Below are 15,058 nucleotides of genomic sequence, written 5' to 3' on the forward strand. Positions count from 1 at the left end.
TAATTTTGTTAACTCTGTGTTACCCAAGTTTACTTGACCACATTATTTTTTCATATAACACTTTAGCATCAAGCTAGTGTTCAAAGACTATACTTTTGGAAATGCTGACTTTAAAGGCCCATAAGCCAGCAGGTTTTATCATGTACTATTTCAGTATGAGTTATTTTCCCATTTAACTGTTATTCTATGCACTTGTTTGTTTACAAATTCATGGAAATAAATCTAGACCAGTAGTTTCCAACCACAGATCATCTTGCCCCCCAGGGACACTTGATGATGTCTGAAGATATGTTTGATTGTCACAACTTAGCAGTTGCTAATAATATCTAGTTGGTATGGGGTCAGCGATGATGCTAAACATCTCACAATGGATAGGACAGCTCCCCATAACAAAGAATCATCTGGCTTACATGTCAATAGTACCATGATTGTGAAATTATCATCTAGACAGTGGTTAACTCTGAGAAGTAGGATTGCAGGTGGGGGTGAAAAGAGAAAGGTTCACTTTTGATTTTATACAAGAATACTCTATTTACTTTTATAGTTAAAAATATAATTAATCAATGTATATATGTCATAGAAAAGTTTAAAAATACACCAAATATAAATTTAAAATTACCCTGACATAAACATTGTTGAATGCTGTTAGAAATACTACAATATGAATGTACATTCTAACCCCACATCCCACCCAGATTTCTAGAAATAGAAAAATACTATTAATAAGTCCACAACAGCCTAGAATAACAATAGGGGATGGTTGTGTCACTCTTAAAAGCATATAAAAAAAATCTCTGAAATATAGGAGGCAAGGGAGGTTACTGAAGGAGGAAATCAGAGCTCCAAATTAATAGATGTGCAGAAGTAGCTTGAAGGGTACTTCAAGTCAAAGGTAGCATACATGAGGAGCTGGAGGAGGTCTGTAGAAAACAGCAAGGTGATTTTGGGGAATCCATGGAAAGTGCAGACAGTTAGTTTTCACTTTTCCTATGCTGCCCGTTTATCTAATGCTGAGCAGCAGAGGACTCAGGTCCCAAACAAAAGCAATGAGTGTGGAGCGTCTTTAGTCCTGAGAGGCAGGTTAGTGCCCAGTATAGATGGAAACTCTCTGAAGGTATGAAGAGCCCCCATACCTAGAATATCTCACTCACTCTACAGCCCATACCACCTCTCCCCAACAATTGTTAGAGGTAGGTTAAAGTTTGAAAAAGAAATACACAGCATTCATACACAGAACAAGAGAGAATCTAAAATAAGATTCTAAAAATATATGTATATCAAGAATTTGAGGGCCAGGCACACTGGCTCACACCTGTAATCCCAGCACTTTGGGAGGCTGAGGCAGGCAGATCATGAGGTCAGGAGTTTGAGACCAGTCTTGCCAACATGGTGAAACCCCCTCTCTACTAAAGATACAAAAAAATTAGCTGGGCGTGGTGGTGCGCACCTGTAATCCCAGCTACTCGGAAGGCTGAGGCAGGAGAATCGCTTGAACTCGGGAGGTGGAGGTTGCAGTGAGCCAAGGTTGCGCCATTGCACTCCAGCCTGGGAGACAGGGTGAGACTCTGTCTCAAAAAAATAAAATAAAATAAGAATTTGAGAAAACAATTCTAGTCTTCACAATGACAGATGCTACAGCAAATTCACATTAGAGGAGTATGTCTTCACCTAAGGCAATTGGTGGAGGCTTCAATTTGTTGAAATACAGTAGTTGACATTGACTAAGGTGTAATTTTAAATTTAATGTAATATAGTTATGATGGGTGCTGTGAATATGTTTTAGGAATATCTCAACCAATTTTCCTTACTTACATATTTTTCTGTGTATAAGAGTGATATATAATAAAACCTATGTTGAAATAAGCCAAAAATTATTTCCATAAAATTAAAAATCAAGGTGAAAAAGTATTGTGTCATAGTTTCATTATTTTTGTTCTTTCATAGTGACATATGAAATAACGGCATCTTATGTAACACAAAATAGATATAAAAGCCATAAATTAAATATTAGCAAACTAGATCCATTAATATATGAAAAATATATCTAAGTTGGGTTTAATTCCAAAAATGCAAGATTGTTTTAACTTAAGAAATCAATTAATGTAATTCACTGTATTAGCAGATTAAAAAAGAAATAGCATTTGATCTTCTACCTAAGTGAAGAAAAAAGGCTCTTCAGAAAATCTAACATTCAGGCATGATAATATTCATGGCTGACTAAGAATAGAAGAGAATCTCTTTAACCTAGTGTGATGGTTAATACTGAGTGTCAACTTGATTGGATTGAAGGATGCAAAGTATTGTTTCTGGGAGTGTCTGTGAGGGTGTTGCCAAAGGAGATTAACATTTGAATCAGTGGACTGGGCGAGGCAGACCCACCCTCAATCTGGGTGGGCATGATTTAATCAGTTGCCAGCAAGGCTAGGCTAAAAGCAGGCAGAGGAACGTGGAAGGACTAGACTGGCTAAGTCTTCTGGCCTCCATCTTTCTCCCATGCTGGATGCTTTCTGCCCTCAAACATCGGACTCCAAGTTCTTCAGCTTTTGGACTCTTGAACCTACACCAGTTGTTTGCCAGGAGCCCTCAGGCCTTTGGTCACAGACTGAAGGCTGCACTGTCAGCTTCCCTACTTTTGAGTTTTTTGGACTTAAGACTGCTCCTCAGCTTGCAGACAGCCTATTGTGGTACTTCACCTTGTGATCATGTGAGTCAATACTCCTTTTCTTTTTTTTTTTTTTTTTTGAGACAGAGTCTCACTCTGTCGCCCAGGCTGGAGTGCAGTGGCGTGATCTCAGCTCACTGCAAGCTCTGCCTCCCGGGTTCACGCCATTCTCCTGCCTCAGCCTCCTGAGTAACTGGGACTACAGGTGCCCTCCACCAGGCCTGGCTAATTTTTTTGTATTTTTAGTTAGAGATGGGGTTTCACCATGTTAGCCAGGATGGTCTCAATCTTCTGACCTCGTGATCCGCCCACCTCGGCCTCCCAAAGTGCTGGGATTACAGGTGTGAGCCACTGCGCTCGGCTAAACTCCTTTTCATATATGAACTTATCCTATTAGTCCTGTCCCTCTAGAGAACCCTGACTAATACACGTAGTAATGGATGTTTACAAATAAATAAACAAAAAGCTGCTGCAAAATTATGCATAATAAAACTCTTGAAAGCTTTCTCTTTGAAATCAAGAACAAAACAAATATGACTACTAATGTAGTTTGGATGTTTGACATCTCATCAGATCTCATGTTGAAATTTGACCTCCAGTGTTAGAGGTGAGGCCCGGTGGGGGGTATTTGGATTCCGGGAGCAGATTCCTTATTAATGGCTTGGTGTCCTTCTCGAAGTGGTAAGTTCTCACTATTCATTACCACCATAACTGATTGTTAAAAAGAGCCAAGCATCTCCCTTCCCTCTCTCTTTATTCCCCTCTCACCATGAGATCCCCACTCCCCTTTGCCTTCCACGAGTGGAAGCTTCCTGAGACCCTCACCAGAAACAAATGCTGACACCATGCTTCTTGTACAGTCTGTAAAACCAGAAGCCAAATAAACCTCTTTTATTTATAAATGATCCAGCTTCAGATATTCCTGTATAGCAACACAAATGGACTAAGATACCTACTGTCACCACTACAATTCCACATTGTATGAGGATTTTAGCTAGCATAATAAAGCACAAAAAAGTGTTAATGTTCTGGAAGGAAGAAACTAAACTTGATACCTTGATACTTACACGTGATATAATTGTGATGTAAAAATTCTAAGACTATCTACAGATAATTTAAAAATAAGTAGGAGAGTTTAGTAGAATTGCTGGAAATAAAATCAGTTTACAGAAATAAATTGCTATATTTCTATATGCCTTTAACAAATAGTTATTTTTAATATCATTAAGCACACAGAATACCTAAAAACAAATCTTACAAAGAATTTTGGAGACATCAATGGAGAAAACTATACAATTGTATTAATGGATATAATAATTTATTACATATAACTTATTTTACTAATGGTTATAAAATAAGTCCTAAATAAATGAAAAGATATATCATCTCATTAAGCAGAACACTCAATATTTAAATATGTAAATGTTCTCCAATTAATTTAATTTAGATTCAATTAAAAGCCAATAATCTCAACTTGTTTTTGTGAATCTTGACAAGTTAATTTTAAGATTAATGGAAAAATATATAGAATCTCTGCTGGGCTCAGTGGCTCACACCTGTAGTCCCAGCACTTTGGGAGGCCAAGGTGGGCAGATCACCTGAGGTCAGGAGTTCGAGACCAGCCTGGCCAACATGGCAAGACCCCGTCTCTACTAAAAATACAAAAATTAGCCAGGCGTGGTGGCACATGCCTGTAATCCCAGCTACTCGGGAGGCTGAGGCAGGAGAATTGCTTGAACCTGGGAGGCAGAGTTGCAGTGAGCCGAGATCACGCCGCTGCACTCCAGCCTGGGCAACGGAGTGAGACTCTGTCTCAAAAAAAAAAAAAAAGTATATACATATACATATATATACATATATATACATATATATACATATATACACACACACACACACACATATATGATCTTGACTTATTTTTTGTGAATCTTGACAAGCTAATTCTAAAATTAATGAAAAAATATATAGGATCAAGAATAGCCAAACACTTTATAAAAGAAGAGGAAAGATTTGCTTTACCCAATAGCAGGACTTATTTATTACAAAATGACTGTAGTTAAAGCTACGTTAAGTATGGGTGTAGGAATGGATAAGTAGATTGATGAACAGAATAGAGCCCAAACACACTCTACAGATATTTGAAGATACACTACAGATATTTGGTGGTGAGCCCACTGAGTAGCCACATGGAAAAAAGTAAAATTGTATCTCTATCTCACACCAAACACAAACACCAACTGCAGGAGTAATAAAGACTCAATCATAAATGACAAACTAAAAAGCTCTAAGAAGTGAGGAGAATGCCTTCACGATTTTGGAATGGGGAAAAGTTTCATAACCAAGACACAAAGAGAACTAAGTATTTTTTGAGTATTAAGAAGTGAGACCACATTAAAATTAAAAACTTCAGTTCATCATATGCCACTATAAAAGAGTGAAAATACAAGCTACAGAGTAGGATAAGATATTTGCAACACATATAACTAAAAAGTACTTCTCTATTCAGAAAATATAAGGAACTCCTAAAAATTAGTAAGAAAAAAATGAAATACAAATTTTTAAAATGGGAAAAAGTCTAGAACTTCACAAAATGGAAACTCCAAATTATCAATAAACATATGACAAAATATTAACTGTCAGCAGTAATCAAGGAAATGCAAATTAAAACCATTATGAAGTAGCTTTGGATACCCACCAAATTGACAAAAATAAAAATTCTGACAATATCAAAGGTTGGCAAGGATGTGAAACAAAGGAAATTCTATACATCGCTGATGGTCTGTGAATTGTCTACAAAAGTTTGAAAATTAATTTAGCATTTTAGTAAAGTCAAAGATATGCAAACTCTATGCCCTAGCAGTTTTTCTTCTACATACATCTTTTAAAGAAATTCTTATATATGTGCACAAACATAGTGGTACAGAATATTCTTAGCAACATTGTTTGTAAGAGTAAAAAACTGTAAAATAACCCAAATCTTATCAAATATTGATGAATAAATAAGTTGTGGCATAGTGATACAACTGAATACTACAACACAATGAAAATGAATATAACTGAAACCCCACACTACCATGTGAATAGACCACAAAACCTAATATTGACATAAAACAAGTCCAAAATATGATTCTATTTATGTGAAATCAAAAGTTCAAAAACAGGCAAAACCAGACTATAGTGCTTAGGATGATGTTATGAGTTGAATCTTGCTCCCCTAACATATCTGTTGAAGTCCTCACTCCCAGCATCTGTGAATGCAACCTTATTTGGAAATGGGGCATTTGCAGATGTAATCAAGTTAAGATGAGATCATTAGGGTGGAGGACTGTAATCCAATACGACTGATGTCTTTATTAGAAAAGGAAAGAAAAACACATAAGAAAGACGACCAGGTTATGATGAAAGCAGGGATTGGAGTTATGCTGCCACAAGTCAAGAAATGCCTGGGGCTACCAGAAGGTGGAAAAGGCAAAGAAGCGTCCTTCCATAGATGCTTTAGATATAGCATGGTTCTGCCAACACCTAAATTTCAGACCCAAAACTATGAGAAAATAAAATCATTTTGTTTCTGATATTTGTTAAGGCACTCCTGGGAAACTAATGCATATAACAAAACTATAAATAAATTTTTTAAAGCAAAGAATTTAATATCTCAAAAAGCAGAATAGCGTTTACCTCTAGAGCCTCCAGAGGCCAGGAATTGGTGCTGGCACGTATCTTTCCTATCTGGCTATTGTTAAGATGCTCTCTTTTTGTTTCAAGTTTGTAATTTAACCATGATGTGTCTGGGTGTGGATATCTCTTTATTTGTCTTGCTTGATATTCTTAGACTTCCTATGTCTGAGACAAGTGTCTTTCATGCATTTAGAAATATTCTTAGCCATTATCTCTCCTAGTATTACTTTTCCTTCCTCCTCCCTATTCTCTCCTTCAGGAATTCTGACTGGATACATGATCGATCACATGCTACCTTCCAGATATTTTCTATTTTCTACATCATTGTCTTTCTGTGCTGTATTCCATGTAATTTCTTCATATTTTGCCATTTTGCAACCATCATGGTAATCACTGGTTTGGGCAATTATCATTAATGAATGTGGATCCTTCATGAATACCAAGAAAAGAGGAAAGTTTGAGGGGAAACTGACTAATTGCATGATCTCAAAAAGTTTCTCTCAAGGCTACGTATTAGTCGCAAAGGGGAAAGCAGTAACTATATTGTGGAGAAACTAGAAAACATCTAGATTGCATGATCAAAATTAACATCAGTGAGGAACAAATGACGTTCCTCCATTCCACCAGATGTGATTTTTTTGAGACAGGGTCTCGCTCCCATCCCCCAGGCAGAAGTGCAGTGGAGTAACCACGGCTCATTGCAGCCTTGACCTCCCAGGCTCAAGCAATCATCGTCCCACTTTATTTTTTAACTTTTTCATAGAGATGAGGTCTCACTTGCCCAGGCTTGTCTCGAACTCTTGGGTTCAAGAGATTCTCCTGCCTCAGCCTCCCAAAGTGCTGGGATTACAAGCATGAGCCACCATGCCTGGCCCAGATGTGATATTTTGAGAAGGATGCAATGCCACTTATTTAGTAGTCTGGTCTGTGATGTATAATCTGAACTAAATCATGAAGAAACAATGAAATTTTCTCACCCAGTGTTTCATAACAAATGTAAGCCTTACAGAAAATGACTTGAGTGACTATCTTCTCAATTTTCCATCCTAGATGCGTAGGAGAGAGGTTAATTCATTCTATACGATGTATGCTTCAGGGCTTAGTTCTCCTGAGGAAACTCAGTTAAAAAGGGATGCCTCACACAAATTCAAATTGAGGCATTCTATTATAAATAACTAGCCCATATTCTTCAAAAATATTAATGTCAACAAAGACAAAGAAAGGCTAGTGAACTATTTCAGATTCAAGGAGATGTGACAACGAAATGCAATATGTAATCCTGGACTGAATGCTTTCCTGGAAAAAAAATGTTATAAAAGACAACATTGAGACAATTGACAAAACTGTAATATGGACAGTAGATTAAAGTATTATGTCAATGTTAAATTCCCATAATTTGATAGCTATACTGCTGTCATATAAATAGATATTGTCATTCACAGTAAATACAAAGACAGTTTAAGATGGTAAAGAGGTATGATATATGCAGCCTACTCTCAAGTAGTTCAGAAAATAATTACATATACACATCCACACAATATCAGCTGTATTTCTTAAAGTAAGTACAATATTGGTGTTCAACCTTCCCTGTTATCTTAGAAATGCAAATTAAAACAACATATGACTTTATACCCAAAATAATGGCAAATATTAGAAATTCAGGTAAGATCAAATGTTGTTAAAGATGTGGGAAAATGACGAATCACATGCACTGATGGTGAAAGTATATTGGCAGAGAAATTCTGGAGTGCAAACTGCCAGTACTTACCAACTCACGCTTTGGTCCATTAAAAAAAAAAATCAAATATATCGATAATTCCAATAAATCTAAAAGAACTAAATTCTCCAATTGAAAGAAGAAAATCAGAAAACAACTCCAATGTTTATCAACAATTATGTGGAAAATAAATCATGGTAAGTTAATATTTGTAATATTATACAGCAATGAAGATGAATTAATTACAGCTACACACATTGATGTGGAAGAATCTCAAAAACATATGAGGAAAAAAGGCAAGTCAGGGTCAGGCACAGTGGCTCAAGCCTGTAATCCCAGCACTTTGGGAAGCCGAGGCAGGTGGATCACTTGAGGTCAGGAGTTCAATACCAGCCTGGCCAACATGGTGAAACCCTGTCTCTACTAAAAATACAAAAATTAGCTGGGTGTGGTGACACACACCTTCAATCCCAGTTACTCGGGAGGCTAAGGCAGGAGAATCGCTTGAACCCAGAATGCAGTGAGCCGAGATTGCACCACTGCATTCCAGTCTGGGTGACAGAGCGAGACTCTGTCTCAAAAAAAAAAAAAAAAAAACCAAGTCAGAAGAGTGCAAAAAGTACCCTCCATTTATTTAAAGTTCAAAAACAGGCAAAACTTAACAATATAATGTTTATTATTCATACATGTGCAATAAACCTTCAAAAACAGTTAGGTAATGATGACGACAAAACCCAGGGTAGTTGCACCTCAGGTAAAAAGAGAGGGCACAGTTGAGGAGGGATAACCAAAAGGCTTCATAGATGTTGGTAATCTTCTATTTCTCCAGCAAAGTGGTAGTTACATATGTATTCAATAGCTAATACCATTTAAACTGTACATTCATACTCCCTACTCTCTTGGTAAATGTAACTCATAATAAACAGCTAAAATTAAAACAATACTTTCAGGAGTATGTGTGACAAATATTAAGATATGAAAAGGAAGGATGATGGGTACTCAGGTATCCGTTATATTTTTCTCTGTGCTATTGTGTATATTTGAAAGATTCAGTAATAAAAAAGAAAGGAGATGCAAGGAGGCATTAAATATGATTCTCTTAAAGTCTACAGATCAAGTTGATGAAAAATAAAGATATTAAAAAATTTGGGTTATATCACCAGTGGTTTGCACTAATAATTTCATATTAAACTTTTCACTGCCAAAAATGAAAATACATGATCACATATAGGCCAGTTAGAAAATCTCAAAACATTTGAAAAGTAGACAGCATACAGACTAAATTTATATATGTATATATATATATATATAGCCTACTTGAAAATTATAAAATCCAGGGCTGGGCACGATGGCTCACGCCTGTAATCCCAGCACTTTGGGAGGCCGAGGCGGGCAGATCACAAGGTCAGGAGACCGAGACCATCCTGGCTAACATGGTGAAACCCCGTCTCTACTAAAAAATACAAAAGAATTAGCCAGGCGTGGTGGCGGGCGCCTGTTGTCCCAGCCACTTGGGAGGCTGAGGCAGGAGAATGGCGTGAACCCGGGAGGTGGAGCTTGCAGTGAGCCAAGATCGCGCCACTGCACTCCACGCTGGGCAACAGAGCGAGACTCCGTCAAAAAAAAAAAAAAAAAAAGAAAGAAAAATCCTGTTTATTGGAGACACTGTCCTTTTCCCATTGTATGTTTTTGGCACCTCTGTCAAAGATGAATTGGCTGTAAATACATGGATTTATATCTGGTCCACTAGTCTACATGTCTGTTTTAATGCCAGTACCATGCTGATTTGGTTACTATAGTAGTAGGTTTTGAAGTCAGGTAGTGTAATGCCTCTAGCTTTGCTCTTTTTGCTCAGGATTGCTTTGGCAATCCAGGGTCTCTTGTAGTTTCATATAAATTTTGGAATTTATTTTCTATTTCTTTGAAGAATTTCATTGGTAGTTTGATAGAGATTGCATTGAATCTATAAACTGATTTGAGTAGTGTCATTTTAACAATATTAATTCTTCCAATCCATGAGCATGGAATATCTATTTTTTATGTCCTCTTCAATTTCTTCCATCACTGTTTTATAGTTTTTGATATGGTTTGGCTCTGTAGCCCCACCTAAATCTCATCAAATTGTTATTCCTAGTGTTGGAGGACAGGCCTGGTGGGAGGTGATTTAATCATAGGTGTGGACTTCCCCTTTGCTGTTCTTGTGATAGTGAGTTCTCATGAGATCTGGTTGTTTAAAAGTGTTTAGCACTTTCCCCTCCACTTTCTTCCTCCTTCTCCAGCCATGTAGGACATGACTCCTTCCTCTTCGCCTTCCACCATGATTGTAAATTTCCTGAAGCCTCTCTAGCCATGCTTCCTGTACAGCCTGTGGAACTGTGAGTCAATTAAACCTCTTTTCTTTATAAATTACACAGTCTTGGGTAGTTTGTTTGTTTTGTTTTTTGTTTTTTCTCTGAGACGGAATCTTGCTCTGTCACCCAGCCTGGAGAGCAGTGGCACGATCTCGGCTCACTGAAACCTCTGCCTCCCAGGTTTAAGCAATTCTCCTGCCTCAGCCTCCCAAGTAGCTGGTATTACAGGCACGCGCCACCATGCTTGGCTAATTTTTTTTGTATTTTTAGTAGAGACAGGGTTTCACCATACTGACCAGGCTGGTCTCGAACTCCTGACCTCATCATCCGCCATCTCAGCCTCCCAAAGTGCTGGGATTACAGGCATAAGCCACTGTGCCCAGTCTAGGTAGTTCATTATAGTAATGTTAGAATGGACTAATACAGTTTTCCTTGTATAGATCTTTCATTTTGGTTACATTGAATCCTAGTTTTTTAATATTCCTTGTAGCTGTGGTAAATGAGATTGCTTTCTCTTTCAGATTGTTTGCTGTTGGCATATATAAATGCTACTGATTTTTGTATGTTGATTTTGTATCCTACAACTTTACTGAATTCATTTATAAATTTTAACCATTTTTTTGGTGGAGTCTTTAGGTTTTTCTAAGTATAAGATCATGTTATCTGTGAACAAGGCTAATTTGACTGTACCTTTCCAATTGGAATGTCATATTTTTTTCTTTCTCATCCTTAATTACTCTAGCCAGGGCTTCCAGTATTGTGTCAAATAAAAGTGATGAAAGTGGGCATCATTGTCTTGTCCCACATCTTAGAGGGAAGGCCTTCAATTTTTCCCTATTTAGGATGATGTTAGCTATGAGTTTATCAAATATGGTCTTTCTTATTTTGAGGTATGTTCCTTCTATACACGGTTTGTTGAGGGTTTGTATCATACCAGGATGTTGAATTTTATTAAATGCTTTTCTGTCATCTATTGAAATAATAATATGGTTTTTTGTTCTTGTTTCTGTTAATGTGATGTATCACACTTATTCATTTGCATATGTCTTAAAGCATCCTCACATCCCTGGGATGAATCCCACTTATCATGGTGAATGATCTTTTTAATGTATTGTTGAATTCACTTTGTTAGTGTTTTGCTGATTATTTTTTCATCTGTATGCATCAGTGATGTTATCCTGTCCTATAGTTTTCTTTTGTTGTGTGCTGGGTTTTGAAATCTGAATAATGCTGGCCTCATAGAAGGAGTTTGGAAGTGTTCTTTTCAATTTTTTGGAAGATTTTGAGAAGAATTGTTATTAGTTCTTTAAATGTTTGATAAAACTCAGCAGTGTAGTCATCAGATCATGGGCTTTTCACTAGTGGATGACTTTTTGTTACAGTTTCAATCTCATTATTCACTATTGGTTTGTTGAGGTTTTCTATTTATTTATGGTTCAATGGTGATAGTTTGTATGTGTCCAGAAAGTTATTCATTTCTTCTAGATTTTCCAATTTTTTGTGTATTGTTGTTCATAATTGATTTGGTTTGGCTTCCCCACCCAATATCATCTTGAATTGTAACATCCACAATTCTCACGTGTCATGGGAGGAAACTGGTGGGAGGTAATTGAATTATGGTGGTGGGTATTTCCTGTGCTGTTCTTGTGAGAGTGAATAAGCCTCATGAGATCTGATGGTTTTGAAAAACAGGAGTTTCCCTGCACAAGCTCTCTTGTCTTGTCTGCCACCATATGAGATGTACCTTTTACCTTCTGCCATGATTGTGAGGCCTCCCAAGCCACGTGGAGCTGTAAGTCCAATAAACCTCTTTCTTTTGTAAATTACCCAGTTTTTTTTTTTTTTTTTTTTTTTTTGTAGAGAGAGACAGGGTTTCACCATGATAGCCAGGTTGGTCTCGAACTCCTGACCTCAGGTGATCTGCCCACCTTGGCCTCCCAAAGTGCTGGGATTACAGGTGTGAGCCATCACACCAGGCCTTGGGTATGCCTTTATCAGCAGCATGGAAACAAACTAATACAATAATAGTCTCTCATCATTCTTTGTTTTTGTTGTTTGTTGTGTTGTTGTTGCTGAGACAGGAGACAGTGTCTAGCTCTGTTGTGTAGGCTGGAGTGCAGTGGCACAATCTTGGCTCATTGCAACCTCCATCTCCCGGGTTCAAGTGATTGTCGTGCCTCAGCCTCCCAAGTAGCTGGGACTACAGGCATGTGCCACCATGCCTGGCTAAGTTTCGTACTTTTAGTAGAGACTGGGTTTCGCCACGTTGGGCAGGCTGACCTCAAGTGATCCACCTGCCTTGACTTCCCAAAGTACTGTCATTATAGGCATGAGTGACCATGCCCACCCCATTCTTTGTATTTCTGTGGTCTCAGTTGTTTTCTGTTTTATTTATTTGGGTCTTCTCTTTTTCCTAGTTTAGCTAAAAGTCTGTTAATTTTGTGTATTTTTTTTTTTTAAAAAGGCCCAACTTTTCATTTTGTTGATCGTCTGTATTTTTTTTTTTCAGTCTCAATTTTATTTATTGCTGCTCTGATCTTTATTATTTCATTCCTTCTACTAATTTTGGGTTTGGCTGGTTCTTGCTTTTCTAGTTCCTTGTGGTATATTGTTAGGTTATTTATTTGAAATCTTCCTAGTTTTTAAATTTAAGCATTTATTGTTATAAATTTCCCTCTTAGAACTGCTTTTGTCATATCCCATAGGTTTCGGTATGTTATATTTCCAGTGTCTTTTGTTTCAATAAATTTTTAAATTTCCTTCTTAATTTCTTCATTGTCCCATTGGTTGTTCAGGAGCATTTTGCCTAATTTGTGTAGTTTCCAACATTCCTCTTGTTATTGATTTCTAGTTTAATTCCATTATTGTTGAGAAAAAATACTTAATATGGGTTCTACTTTTTTGAATTCCTTGAGAAATGTTTTGTAGCCTAATATATGATCTATTCTGCAGAATGTTCCATGAACTGATGAGAAAAATGTGTATTCTATAGCAGTTGGGTTAAATGTTCTGTATATGTCAGTTAGGCCTATTAGGTCTAGTGTGTGGTTTCACTCCAATGTTTCTTTGCTGATTTTCTGTCTGGATGATCTGTCCATTGCTGAAAGTGGGATGTTGAAATCTACAATTACCATTTTGCAATCTATCTATTAATGTTCACTTTACATACTTGGAGCTCCAGTGTTAGATGGATAGATATTTGTAATTGTTATATCCTTTGTGAGTTTACCCCATTATCATCTTATAGTGACCTTGTTTCTTTTAACAGTCTTTGATGTTTAGTCTATCTACTTCTGAAGCTTTTTGGTTTCCAGTTACATAGAATATCTTTTCCCACCCTTTTGCTTTCAGACTATTCATGTCTTTATAGGTGAAGTAGGTTTTTTGTAGGCAGCATATAGTTGAAACTTGTTTATTTTTCAAGCATAGTATGCCTTTTAATTAGAAAACTGAATTCATTTACATTTAATGTTATTCTTGATAAGTAAGGACCAACTACTGCTATTTTGTTGCTTGGTTTTTAGTTGTTTTTTAACTCCTCTTTTCCATTTTAACTGTCTTCTTTTGTGGTTAAGTTATTTTTCTCTAGTAGTATGTTTTAATTTGTTGCTTTTTATTTTTAGTGAACCTATTACAGGTTTTTATATTGTGGTTACCATGAGGCTTACATAAAACATCTTATGTATATAACAAGTTATTTTAAAGAGGTGACAACTTAGATCAAAAGGTATAGAAACAAATTTTTGAAAAAGAAAAAATTCTATACTTTAATTCTATCCCCCTACATTTTGCCTCAATTTATATTATTTTTATATTACCTATCTCTTAACAGGTTGCTACAGCTATCATTGTTTTTCATAGATTCGAAGATGGGACTTTCATCACAGGACTCTGTGCAGACACTCCCCTGTACTAGCCTGGAGCTTGGTAGCTCTGCTGTGTGAACAATCACTGCAGTTTGGCTCTCAGGAAGCCATATCTCTAGGGGAAGGGGAGGAGCAATACATCAAGGAAGCACCCGTGGCACAAAATAATCTGAAGAGCAGCCCTTGAGTCCCAGATCTTCCCTCTTACATAGTCCGCCCAAATGAGAAGGAATTAGAAAAACAATTCTGGTAATATGACAAAACAAGATTCTTTACCACCCCCAAAAGATCACACTAGCTCATGAGCAATGGATCCAAACCAAGAAGAAATCCCTGAATTGCCAGAAAAAGAATTCAGAAGGTCGATTATTAAGCTAATCAAGGAGGCACCAGAGAAAGGTGAAGTCCAAATTAATGAAATTAAAAAAAAGAAAATGATACAAGATATGAGGGGAAAGCCCTTCAGTGAAATTAGATGGCATCAATAAAAAACAATCACAGTTTCTGGAAATGAAAGACACACTTAGAGAAACGCAAAATACACTATTAAGTCTCCATAATAGAATCAAACAAAGAACTTCAGAGCTCAAAGACAAGGTTTTCAAATTAATTTAAAAATTACCAACAAAAAAAAGTTTGAGACCAGATGGATTCGCAGCTGAATTCTATTGGATATTCGCAGAAGAATTAGTACCAATATTATTGGCACTATTCCACAAGATAGAGATAGAGATTCTATGAAGTCAGTCTCACCCTAATGCCACCTCACCTGAAACTACAGACCAGT

The sequence above is a fragment of the Pongo abelii genome, chromosome 2 (genome assembly GCF_028885655.2).
Source record: "Pongo abelii isolate AG06213 chromosome 2, NHGRI_mPonAbe1-v2.0_pri, whole genome shotgun sequence".
NCBI classification, from domain to species: Eukaryota; Metazoa; Chordata; class Mammalia; order Primates; family Hominidae; genus Pongo; species Pongo abelii.